Consider the following 12,827-nt stretch of genomic DNA (forward strand, 5'->3'; position numbering starts at 1 on the left):
AAACTGGTGGAGAATACTTACAAGGAAACAAGAGAAGGGGAGGGGAGATAAGGCGAACCTGCAGGGAACAGCACAACAAAGAGAATGTGAGGGTGTGTGCGGGGGCCCACAGCTGATGTCATGATGAAAACTGGCTGCTCAAGAGTGCGGGAGAACAGTCGACAGGAAATTGCCTGCACCGCAAAGAAAGGGGGGCAACACGTGCACGCAGGAGCTTGAGCTACGCACATCGGCCAGAATCATCTCTATTCCAATTTAACATGCTTTAAAAAAATGTCATTGTTTGTAAGAAGTGTTGACAGCCCCAAAACCTTGGTTTTGTTTCGTGAGGCCTCGTTTTAGTAAGAAAACAAGGACAACACATCTTTCATTTCTTTTAAAAATATATTTCAATGAAAAGGGAGAGGGAGAGAGGTAAACCTAATTTGCATGATTTAGTTCAAAATAAATGTTGCTTTGACGCCACCGTGTATATCTGCCGTGCTTCCTTGCTCCCTTGGGAGCTGGTGTGTGTTAACATTCCATTCCTCTTTTTCATTACTGCTATCACATATATTAAAACAGGCGCGCACGCGCGCACGCGCGTACACACACACACACACACACACACACACACACACACACACCCTCACAGCCACCTCCACTATGAGAACGTTCCCCAGAATTTAATGCCAAACAGGAAGAAAACTAAATTCTCTGACAAATGTCAATAAGATTTCATTACATTAAGAAAAAAGAAAGAAAGAAAGAAAGAAAAGACGGCATTGGAATCTTGTGACGCTGCGTTCTTCTGTGCAGCCAGGGAGTCACACCCTTCAGTGGTCAGGCCTGGAGAATATTTCAGATCTCATCTCAGCATTGGAACATTGCATTATCTACAGCACCATCTTGATTTCTTCCTTTTATTGCTTATAACTGACACTTGCGATGTGTTGTTGCCCCCAAGCCAGGGGTGTAGTGTGGCATTTCATTTCCCACTGCTTGCTCAGGCACAAGGGAGAATTTTCTGAAAGCCTATGTGGAAATCCGAAGTCAAGGACTGTGCTCTTGCTAAAGAAGCAGCTCTAAAAACCGCTCGCTATTCCTGCAATGCAGCAGATGTGTGGGCTGCTGCCAAGCTCCGACTAGCTCTCAAAAATGCTGACACAGTGGCTAAGCCTCTGCAAGGAACCAAAGTAGTGTTTACACAGAGCTGTCAGGGTGCCTGACATGCCCTCCTAGGCAAGCCCTTCAAGCATACCTTTTCATTCCCGCATCTCCACGCTGCTGAGAAAGGGCTTGCTTTCCGCACCTCTCTGCTTCCCCCACCTCGACTGTGAGTTCCATGAGGGCAGGTCTGTGTGGTCCTGTCACAGCAGCACAGAGCCTGGCATACGGTAGGAATTCTACGATTCCTGGCTGGATGGATACATGGAATGAATAATCTTGAAGAAGGTCTCCTGAAAGCCGAATCACTTCCTGAATCTGGCAGGTAACCCTTTGTCCCTAAAGGAAGATATGTAATTGAGAATCACAGGCTTCCCTTCTGCCTAGAACAGAGGAAAAGCCAAATGTGCCCCTGAGGCTGATGGCCGTCTCCTTTCCCATTCTGTGGTCTGCTTGGGTCACTCAGCCTGTCTTTTTCAGAACAGCCCTCGCTTATATGCAGCCCTGTGCTGGTCTTTGTTTTTCTGACTGGAATTCCTTTGTCTTAAAGATGAATTTCAGCAGGGACCTGAGCCACTAGCGTGTCTCTAACTCAGCCAGGGAATGTGATGTTGCTGACCAAGTCAAAATCGGGAGCTTTGTCCTCTGGATGCTGATTTGAATTTGGGATGTGTCATAAAAAGTAGACATGCTACCTGGATTATTACAGTTCCCCCTCAACTTGAGCTCCAGCTCCAAGTCTAGTGCGGAGCTAACCTCCATGCCTGATACAGAAGGCCTGGGGAGACCGTGGCTTTTCCTGCTATTGCCTGCTTCCTGAGTGTTCAGCCCAGGCGGCCAAGCCACACTGTTGCAAGGTGGCGAGGCGTGATTCATGGCTGTGTGCGTTTTAGCGAGCAGCGCTTTCGCTGTAGCCTGCACATCTTCTGTATCCTTAGAAAAGCCCACATTTTATCAAGACTTTCCCTTAGGAAGATTACAAACCACTTTATGCACAATCATCTCTTCATCTGGCCCCTTCGCTTGGGAAGCGAAGACTACAGGGAGCCTCAGATAAAGAGGCTGTAATAACTCTAACTAAAATTTGGCTGGGATGTGGAGGGTTACTCTGTCCTCCCACGGAACATGCCATATGCTCTCCTGTAAGCACAAGTGACTGAATCCTCGAATTTATTCTTTATCTGAAAGATAGTTAAAATGAGTTGTCAAACACTTCCAGTTCAGTACCATATTCAAGGCTCTTTTTTTTTTTCAAATGGCTCTTTCAGTAATGAGGACATTCTTACATATAGAAACAGAGCTTTAGTCTGTTTACCTATTCAATTATTTTCAAATTTAACTGTCACACCAATCAAGGTACATACGTAATATAGAAATGCCTTCTATATTATGAAACAATGTGTTTAATCTCCAGCACATATAAATGTGAGTTTGGGGCAGGTGGACGCTGATAGCATCCCTCCCCACAATGCGCAAACATACATGCATATATATGTACACACAAACATACATGCATATATATGTACACACATGTATGAACACATATGCATACACACACACACTTTTATCTTTCTGAGAATTGCTGCAAACTATTTTTATGCCACAGGCTACAGGATATATGAAAGTGAGAATTAAAGTCCTCTGTGGTTTAATAATGAGTTAAACGAAAAAAGTCAAGAGTTTCCCTAATTGCTCAAACCCCAGCCTCTATTTGTTCATCCTATATGGGTTTTAAACGACCTCACTTCCTAAAGACTTAATTATGTAATCTCATTCTCTGTGAACCACCTGTGAGGACCTCGCTGTGGGGACTCGAAGACTTTGTGAAAAGTGTCAAACGTGTTCTATAAGAAAAGCTATTTTGTATTACTTTTTGAGGCTATCAAAGATAGAAAGGAGTGCTTTTCTGTGTCGTTCTAATGTATGACCCTCGGGATAATTCAATCAGTCAAATAAGGGAGTTTGTCCAACTTAATTTCTGTGCATGCTTATGGTTGCTTGAACCCATCCACCTGCTGCTATATACAAATGGCAACTTGGGGAATGTTTTTCTGCTCATTAATTCATCAAATTCCAACCTGATTCCTGAAAAAATAAATATCCTAAGGAAAATTTTTGGAAAATGTCTGCGTAGCTCTTCTTTTTGAATAGAGAACAACAAAAGATTTAGCATGAATACGGGACTTGTACAATGAAATTGTGGCTTTATAAGGAGTTATTCACAATTGAGGAACAAAACTCATCTCCGGTGAAATCTATTCTTTAGAAAAGTGGATAATTTCATTGATCCTCCAAACTCAAATTTTATGAAAATATTCAGGTACTTTGTCTAGCCACCTGGATCAGCTGCTGGATTCTGTTAAATGTATTTTTCTTCACTCCTAAAACATCATTTCTTTTCCTCATTTAGATCTTTAAATGGAAAAAGAAACAAACAAAAATAAAAGTTACTAAAAAGGGAACATATCATTCCCTAAACAGTAATGGTTGTGGAAAGCAGCCTTTCCTCTCTACTAACAAGTTTAAGATAGTTTCCCTTGAAAGCGGCAAAATAATTTGTATTCTCAAAATTATTAAAGTGATTTTGTGTTCTCAGAAGTATCAAACAATTCATAGGAAAAAGCAGAACTACTAGCCTATTATTAATGACATCTTAAAAAGTGAAGTAGAGAAAAACTGAGGAGAGACGTTTTCTAAAAATGCCAGCGTAAGAGACGTAGAAGACTCAAAATGATCTGTCAATCTTCGAGTGAAATTTCTGAAATAATAATTTAGCAACCCTGATCTCTAGAGTTTTGCCTTTTTATGTTAAATGTATTGTCTCTACTTTCATTTAATCTCCCTTTTTCATAAGATTTAAAATACATTTTCTGATATAACTACTGAATTAGACATTTCAGTAGTAGATGACATTTGTTTGATTAATGTCTCTCCAAAGCAAGGACTCTATGACCTCTGCATGTTTCTGTCAGGTGTCATTTAGGCTACATTTAAATTTGGGCTGTAAGCAAGGAAAGATTGGATAAAAGCCCGATTTCACTGTGGTGACTTTCCCATTTGCAGATAATTAGCGTGAAATAATTTTTCATATATATAGGATGCCACAATAAAAAGAGGAAAGAAGGAGCAGTGTCAACTCAGAGTATATTTTATTTCAAAAATAAAATAAATTTGAAATAAGCTCCCCAAGACTTGTAAATAGCTTTCACTCACCTATTTTGCATCTATTTACTTGCATTAATTTACCATCTTTTGATTACTATGTGACCCAAAGTAAACCAATTTAGATTGTTGTTGGGGAAGGTTGAGTGGATAATATAGATTGCCACACATATTATTATTTCCCTAACATAAAGCAGTTGACCCTTGGTATCCCTGGGTTTTACATCCACAGAGTCAACCAACCAGAGATCAAAAATAGTATTTTCTATCTGCGGTTGGGAATCTGCAGATATGGAGGACTGACTGTATGTATTGTTCTACAGCATTTTATACAAGGTATTTTGCGCATCCCAGGTTTCAGTTTCCACTAGATGTCCTGGAACCAGTACCCTGCGGACACTGAGGGGGTGGCTGACGTTTGTGGAAAGTCAAAAATTATATGCAAATTTTCAACTGCGTGGGGTGTTAGCAACCCTAACCCCCCACATTGTTCAGGAGTCAACTGTATTTTTAATCACCAGCTAATTGAAATGGTTATAGTTAAGATTGTAGTTATAACCTATCCTTTACCTATTAGGAATGTATTCACGTAGCTATAAGTAACGAAGTACGAAATGATAATATCTTAACAAAATAGGTGTTGGTCCCCCCTCTCTCTCTCTCACACACACACACACACAAACAAGTCAAAAGGCAGCCTGCCTCTGGTGTGTGTTCAACAGCTCTTTGATGTCAGGCCAGGCATTCCTGGCTTTTCTCTTATATTCACAAGATGGCCACACAGCTCCAGGTACTACATCTGCATTCAAAACAGGGAAAGAGGTGAAAAGTAGTGCCAACCATGTCTGTTCTTTTTCATAAAAAGGGAAAATGCAGAAACAATCTTAAAAGACTTCTCCTTAGATTCCTTTGGCAGAACGGAGTCTCCTGGCCACTCTTTATGCTGTAGAGACTGGGAAAGCAGGAAGAATAAGTGTTGTGATTGGCTTTGACTAATTACAGTCTGTATCAGATCCAGGGTGGTGAAATGCATTCCGAACAAATGCATTGCCGTTCTGTTAGGAAAGAAGGAAAGAAGGAAGGAAGGGAGGAAGGGAGGGAGGGAGGGAGGGAGGAAGGAAGGAAGAATGCATGGCGTTCACATTATCTGCCCTACATCCATAAATAGAGATCAGTGGTTTTCTGGCTGATTTTCCAAAATATGCAACCTGGTATGTGGACTTCCAACTTCAAACTCAAAGTGCTTGTCACACTGACATGAGTCAAGCACATCATCTTGGTATGTAAAGAAGCACACTTCCTACTGATTTCCACAGGATTCTTAGCACCTATCATCAGAACTGATGTTATATGATAGCAGAACTTAACTGAAGTACAAATAAAATGTTTTTATTTTTCCTACTGTCATTTGAAAACGGCCTCATGTGGACCTATCTGTGTTCTCAGGTTCCAGCTTCTTCACATTTTCTCTCTAACGTAATACAGAGCAGGTTGCTTGGTTTGATGCAAGTGCCCAATGGTTATTAATCGACTTGACAGAGCTTAATGGAAAGTTCGCAGACTTTGGCATAACACAGACCTGGGCTTGCGTCCAAGTTTCTTCTCTTACTTGCTGCCTGGTCTCTGATAAGTTTACCTTCTTTCTACCTCATTTTCCTCATCTGCACATGAGCATAACGATCCCTAACTCACAAACAGCCATGAGGATGGAATAAGTTATACAGACAAACGTTCAGAGCACATGTCGCTCTCTCTCCCTCAAAAGTGGAGTCTATCTTGACGAACAACCCAGCATGAAGGAGAACCACTGCCCCACTTAGGATTTTAGTATTGGTTTTAAATCTGTGCTTAAGTGTGCAGACAAAACCTTTCATTTCCTATGTACATTACAACAGCTCTTTTAGTTTACTGAGAAAAAAGGATTGATTCACATCCTTCCAAGTTCATATCCACAGTCCTAAATAGGAGAAAACAGACTTGACAGTTGGTGGGATTTGGAGTCTGGAGGCCTGTGGAAACAGGTCTCCACGTTGCTGGGGATGTGGAGGGGAACCAAGTTACTGGAAGGGGGAAGGTGAGCAGATTCTGAAGTTGGCGTCATCTTTCAAGGCTTGCTTAACATCTCTTTTCTGACATCTTCAGCCCCATTAAAATAGTTGATCTTTCCCTTTTATAACCTCTTTCTTCCTCTGAGCTTATTTTATATCCAATCTAACTTATCAGTTGTATAATTATTTCATACCTATTGTCTGCTTTCTCAACTGCAAAATATAGAAAAATAATAATATTTTATGTGAAACTATGTGGGGATTAAATGAGATCTTGCAAAATACTTGATTCATTTTCTATCCTTCGAATATGTGCATTGTGTGTGTGTGTGTGTGTGTGTGTGTGTTTTCTGACAACCTACTCATCAGAACTTTACAAAGTAATTTTTATCATTGTTTGGATAATGTGGGGGTTTTTATAAATTTCCAACTTTCTCCATCTTATTCATTATAGTCTTTCAGAACTCTTCCCGAGGGATATAAGGTACTAACAGATGCTCTGCCTACACGGAATAAACATTTCCAAGCCATTACATTTATATTAAAAATCTTTTTTCATCTATCTGTAAAATTTGTCTACAGCAAAGACTGCTACAGTTAAATCAACGGGGAATAGACTTGATGTGACTTTTGTCTAGAAACACTCCCTAAATATAGCAAAAGTCACTTTCGTAAAAGAAAGTTTTGGTGAGGAGACGTGCAGGGCGGAACGGATTGTCATATTAAAATACTAACACCCTGTATGTGCCAATAAGTCCTTCCCAAACATTCACTTGATGATGGGTAAACACAGCCTTAATGGCAAGTTAAAACTATTTGAGAGATTGTATTTGAAAATTGGAAACCCATTAGGTATGAATCTCATTTATGTAGAACTAGAAAAAGCAGCTATGCTACAGACGTAGCATTAGAACAAAATCCTTATCATAAATAAAATAAAAAGTCAGACTTAGTGTTTTAGAACTAAATTGATTATGCTGATTTGGGTACCTTTCCTTTCCTGTTCTGAAAACTATTTAAGTAATAAAGTTTTTAATTGCTCTATGTACCAATTAAGAGTCCTTGGCATAATGTTGGCAAGGAAATAATAAATGATTCAAACCCATAAATAAAATGAAAACACGCTAAAGTAGGAATGATAGACTGTACATACAAATGAGCGCACTGGGACCCTCCCTGCAGAAGATAGGAAAAACCTCCCCCTTTTAGTATTACCATTTTTTTTTCTGTAGCGAAGGAAAAGGCAGCGTTAGAAAACAAAAATTGCTTTTCACTTTGCCAACAAGATAAATGGAATGAAATTTCAGTGAAAATGACTGGAAGATGTGCATGATTGATGCTAAATTTACAAAAATTTCAAAGATATGGGTACAGTTTGTCACAAAAATGATGTCGAAACCTTTTTGTTTTGTCAGAAAAATTATGCAAAGAAAAAATTGCCAACGTTCCTCCTCCAGCTCTTGTCCTTGCCTGTTCTAGAATCTGTTTGCTTTCTGAAGAATAGAGACAGGAATATTTTTACTTTTAAGTAGTTTATTTTGCTAACCACTAAAAATATGTGGCAGCCATGTTTCTCTGGGAGATTTCAGGATGACAATGGGCCTACAGCTGTCCTTCACAGCATCAGAGGCGGACTAAAGGCGGAGCCACACATGAAAGCCCTTTGTAAACTTCAAAATGTCCCCCAAAATGTTCATTTTCCTTATTAGCTAAATGCGAAGTCAGATGCATTTAAATGCGGTTTGCAGGAAAGAAAATGAGATTCTAAACTCTGACTCGAAGGGAAATTAGATATCCTTAAAAGTGGGGATGGGAGATAAGAAAAACAAAATGTGCTATTACTAAGATTTATAGACCAGGCCTACACAGCCCTTATCTTTTATAAGTACCATTTTTTTTTTCCACAGGTCAGAAGAACACAGACTCTTTTCTGTCTGAATCTTCTCTGAATGCCCAGCCCTTAAAACATAGGAGATATAAACACACAGCCAATGAATGAATGAACATTCACGAATGAACCAGGTACAGGGCTGAAGTTTTTGTTTTTGTTTATTTGTTTCTTACTTGCAATAGCTTATATAATCCTTGCATTAAACATATGGAATAGGCTTGATACTCAATTTTGATAAGAACACTGAAACCTGGAATTGTACTTTCTATGCGCTAAGTACTGTTATAAGCATCTCATATAATCATATCATTTAACCTTCACTGCAGTCCTATTGGGTGAGAGCTCTATTATCCCCATTTAAAGATAGGAAAACTGACACAGAAAGAAGTAAAATTATTTGCCCAACAAAGGGTCCCTCTAAGCAGGATTCTAACCCTGCCAGTCTGACCCCAGAGACCTTGCTCTTAATATTAATATGATTCTGCTTTCCATACTGAGGGAACACAGTGAGAATGTGGTACAGACAAGATATTATATCCAACTCCACTTGGCACCCAAGTGTGATCTCTTTTCATTCCTTTTCCAGAAAAGTATTTCAAAAATTTGCCAAAACAGAGAGTTGAAGCATAAGAGTTGAAGCATCGAGAAAGTCTTGGAAAAACTGAAGTTGATAAGCCCTGCTTTGGAATCAGTTCTGCCAAAGGTAGTAAAGAGCCAAAGAGAAAGACTGCATTAACTGGAAGGAAACTCACCAGACCTAGGAGGCAGTCTTGAAGTTCATCACTCATGAGTGGATGGCATTGAACTCTTTAATGCAATTGATCTAGGACTCAGCTCCTTAAGTGAGGGAATCGAGTTAAAGAGTGAAACGAATGTTATCCAACTCGAGTTTTATACCAACGTAAGCTAGACGTATGAAGTTAGGCGATACTGTTAGATGGGGGCAGTATGATTTAATTCCTTTATAGGAATTCTTGGCAGTATTTGGAAAGTAAATAGTCCACGTCTGGTTTGGTGGGAAGAAGCGTTTGATGTTCAATCCCATTTCATTTGAAGGCTTTTCTGAAAATCAACTATAATCTTCAATTGGACCATAATGTCAGCTTCTTATATATTTTTTAAAAATACGGAGTAAAGATTATTAAAAATTCAAACATTTTGTTTTCAACTCAGATATAAGATCCTTGTTAAAGAACCAAAGAACCATGACAATGAAAGGAACTTCAGAAACACATTTAATCCAAACCTGTGTCTTTAAGCCTTGTTTCTTCTCAATCTCTTTAAACTGGCTCAAGCATGAAACCCTTCAATCAACTACAGCCTACTGAAAACTCATTGTGTAAAAATAACATTTATTAAACAATGCTATGTGTCACGTGCAGTGCTAAGCTTAACTTGGATTATCTCATTTAATCCACATAATAACCCTCAGGAAGGATGCTCTTATTATCACAGAGGAAGACACTGGAGCATAAAGGGGTGAAGCGACTACCCAAGAGCACAGAGGGTCATAATGAGGCCAAGATTGGAACTCAGTGTGTGTAACTCCAGAGCTCATGAGATTAATCCCCAAGCCACAGAGAAACTGTACCTGGTGCTATGTGAATTTCTAAAATTTTGTTATTTGGAAACAATATTAAATTTATAAAAAAAAGTTAAAAGAATAAAAATAGTAGAAGACTAGTACAAAGAACACCATTATACCCTTTACATGATTAACCTATTAAAATTTTACTCAGTTGCTTTGTCACACAATAAACAGGTAAGTAGGTAAGTAAATAAAGAGATAGGTAAGTAAATAAATGGATAGATGGGGGAGGAAGAATGGGTGCATATAAATTTATAGATGTAGATACAGATATTTATCATTTTTTATGAATCCTTAGAGAACGACCGGCATGTGTTAGCGCCCATTATCCCTATATACTTTAGTGTCTAATTCTTAAAAATAGGATATTTTCTAACATTATCAAGCTCAGTAAAACATTGACAAACGATTTTGTCAATTGGCCCAATAATGTCCTTCATGGCGTTGTTTTTCCCTCCAGTGGAAATCCAGTCTAGACTCAGGTAATGCATTTTATTATTCTATCTCTTTAGCTTACATTCATCTAAAATATTTCCAAAAACCTTCCTTTGTCTTTTATGACATTGACAAGTCTGAAGAAAACAGTCTTTTTTTTTTCCATTGGGATAATCTTCTTTTTGGATTTGTCTGATATTTCCTCATTATTAAATTTGGCTTATGAATTTCAGACTGGGGTAATACGTAAGTGATGTCACAGTTCCTTAAGTTATGACATCTAGAGGCACACGGTGTCCATCTGCCCCTCATTGGTGATGTGAATTTTGATCACCTAGTCAAGGTTTGTCTGGTTTCACCATTATATGGTTAATACTATATAGTAACTATTATATGGAAACTGAATTATTTATAATGATATATATACACACACACACATATATATATATATATCATATTCAATATAGCTATAATATTGTTACTGTTACATTGGTATTGCTTTTTCCCTTATGACTATAAACAATCTGTGGGGAAACGCATCAACACTATGCAAACATCTTACTCTTCATCAAAATTTCCCTCTGGATCAATGATTCTTGGCTGATCCAATTTTTAGCATGATAGTTGCAAATGCTAGTTATCTAACTTCACCACTTCTGTCATATTTACCTGTAGACACTTGGGATTTTACTGTAAGCAAGAGCCCTCCCTTTTTCCCATTTATTTATTTGTCTGTAGTTTTGACATGGATTTCTATTTTTCAAGAGTTTATTACTGTATTTATTTTGTTGCTCAGATTGTCTTAGATGTGGCCAGCGGGGGCTTCTTAGAGTTGTTTGTGTCCTTGTACTGCGACCCATCTTTTTGTTTTGTTTTTTTTAGCACTTTCTAACTTTGTGGAATAATAAAATAGTCTCAATGTGTCTTGTATTTACTCTGCCTCAACCCTGAAATCAGCCACTTCTTCAAGGAATTCTAATTCTTTCTTCATAAGAAATAGTATTAGAGGCCAAGATGATAGTATTATATAAGCTTTCTTTTTAATCTTTGATTATTCCTGAATGTAAAATTTCTAAAAACCTTTAGTGCTATCAGGAGTCTTATTAAACCATATATTCTTTCTCATGTGTGTGGTATTTTAGTGGGGTCTTGAAGGACTCATGGGAGGATAAGGGAAGGGGAAGTATGAAGATGCGAAAGTAATGAAGAGTTTTCTGGATCCCATTCCTGAAATTTTCAAGTGATAAACCCTCAATCCTGTACATCAAGAAGTTGCTTTTTAGAACCGTTTTGCTAAACATATTACAAAGAAATTTCATCTCCTCTGTTTTTGTTCTGTAATTTGTGCTATCATTCCCCAAAGTTTGATCAGTGGAAACTAGTTCTATAAGATCTTTTTAAAAGGCACTGTAATCAAATAAGCTTAGGCGGTGATGCTTAACAAACCCCCTATATAAATTAACAGCACACATTAGCAAGTCCTACATTAGAAAGACAACTGGTTGACTTTAACCCAATGCTGCCACATTGACCTAGTAACACCTGTTATCATGATTCAGAGCATTATTTGAAATGCAAATTTGAATATTTCAAGTGGATATTAAGTTGCCTGTAAGGCCTGTCCCCGTCTGTCTCTTTCTCTTGGTAGCCCTCTGAGCATCCTTCTATTATAGCTCTTAGTAAATTACTTTTTAACCAGTTATTAGCTTATCAAACAGCTCCATTTGAAAGAAAGGAGGGAAACTTGTTGTTCTCAAAATTCCCCACTTCTGCTACAGCACCTGGTACTTAACAGCCTTTCAAAAAAGCATCAAATTGTGGAAGAAATAGCAAATTCACTTGAAATTTTATTTTAGCTCAGAAGTTGCTCTTCCCTCACCTCTATCCCTATTCAGTGAATTGTTTCTAAATTAATTTAATCGTGGAACCACAACAGTTACTCTCCTTCATCCTTAAAGCATAGTGCCCAGCTGAAAAAGAAAGCAAAACATAACCAGGGAGTGTTGAGAGTTCATTTAACCACTGGGAGCAATGGAGTTGTAAGTGATGGGTGTGGTCTCCACCTCCATCTAGCCCAGCGGTTCTCAACCTTCCTAATGCCGCGACCCCTTAATCCAGTTCCTCATGTTGTGGTGACCCCCAACCATAAAATTGTTTTCATTGCTACTCTATAACTGTAATTTTGCTACTGTTATGAATCCTAATGTAAATATATGATATGCAGGATGTATTTTCATTGTTACAAATTGAACATAATTAAAGCATAGTGATTAATCACAAAAACAATATGTAATTATATATTGTGAAATATTTATTTCTAATTACAAATAAATGAAATTTTGTCTTGAAGTCGGGTACTCGTATGTGGGCGTATCTGCATGTGGGCGGACCCACCTGGAGATGGATAGAGGAGCGGTGTCTTGGTTCCTAAGACCATAGAAAATATGTGTTTTCCGATGGTGTTAGGCAACCCCTGTGAAAGGGTCATTCGACCCCCCCCCAAAGGGGTCGTGACCCACAGGTTGAGAACCGCTGCTCTAGTGGATGAAGACAAGTG

At 38.4% G+C, this 12,827-nt stretch overlaps 1 long non-coding RNA gene across 1 annotated transcript; it reads left to right on the plus strand.

Annotated features, from left to right (window-relative positions):
• Nucleotides 1–1,186: 1,186 nt before the first annotated feature.
• Nucleotides 1,187–10,688, plus strand: LOC109394856 (uncharacterized). Its single transcript, XR_002126534.1, has 3 exons — nucleotides 1,187–1,471; nucleotides 8,264–8,378; nucleotides 8,834–10,688. It is a non-coding gene; the product is annotated as an uncharacterized LOC109394856 (long non-coding RNA).
• Nucleotides 10,689–12,827: the final 2,139 nt, after the last annotated feature.

Source organism: Hipposideros armiger, unplaced genomic scaffold (assembly GCF_001890085.2).
Source record: "Hipposideros armiger isolate ML-2016 unplaced genomic scaffold, ASM189008v1 scaffold_441, whole genome shotgun sequence".
Lineage (NCBI taxonomy): Eukaryota > Metazoa > Chordata > Mammalia > Chiroptera > Hipposideridae > Hipposideros > Hipposideros armiger.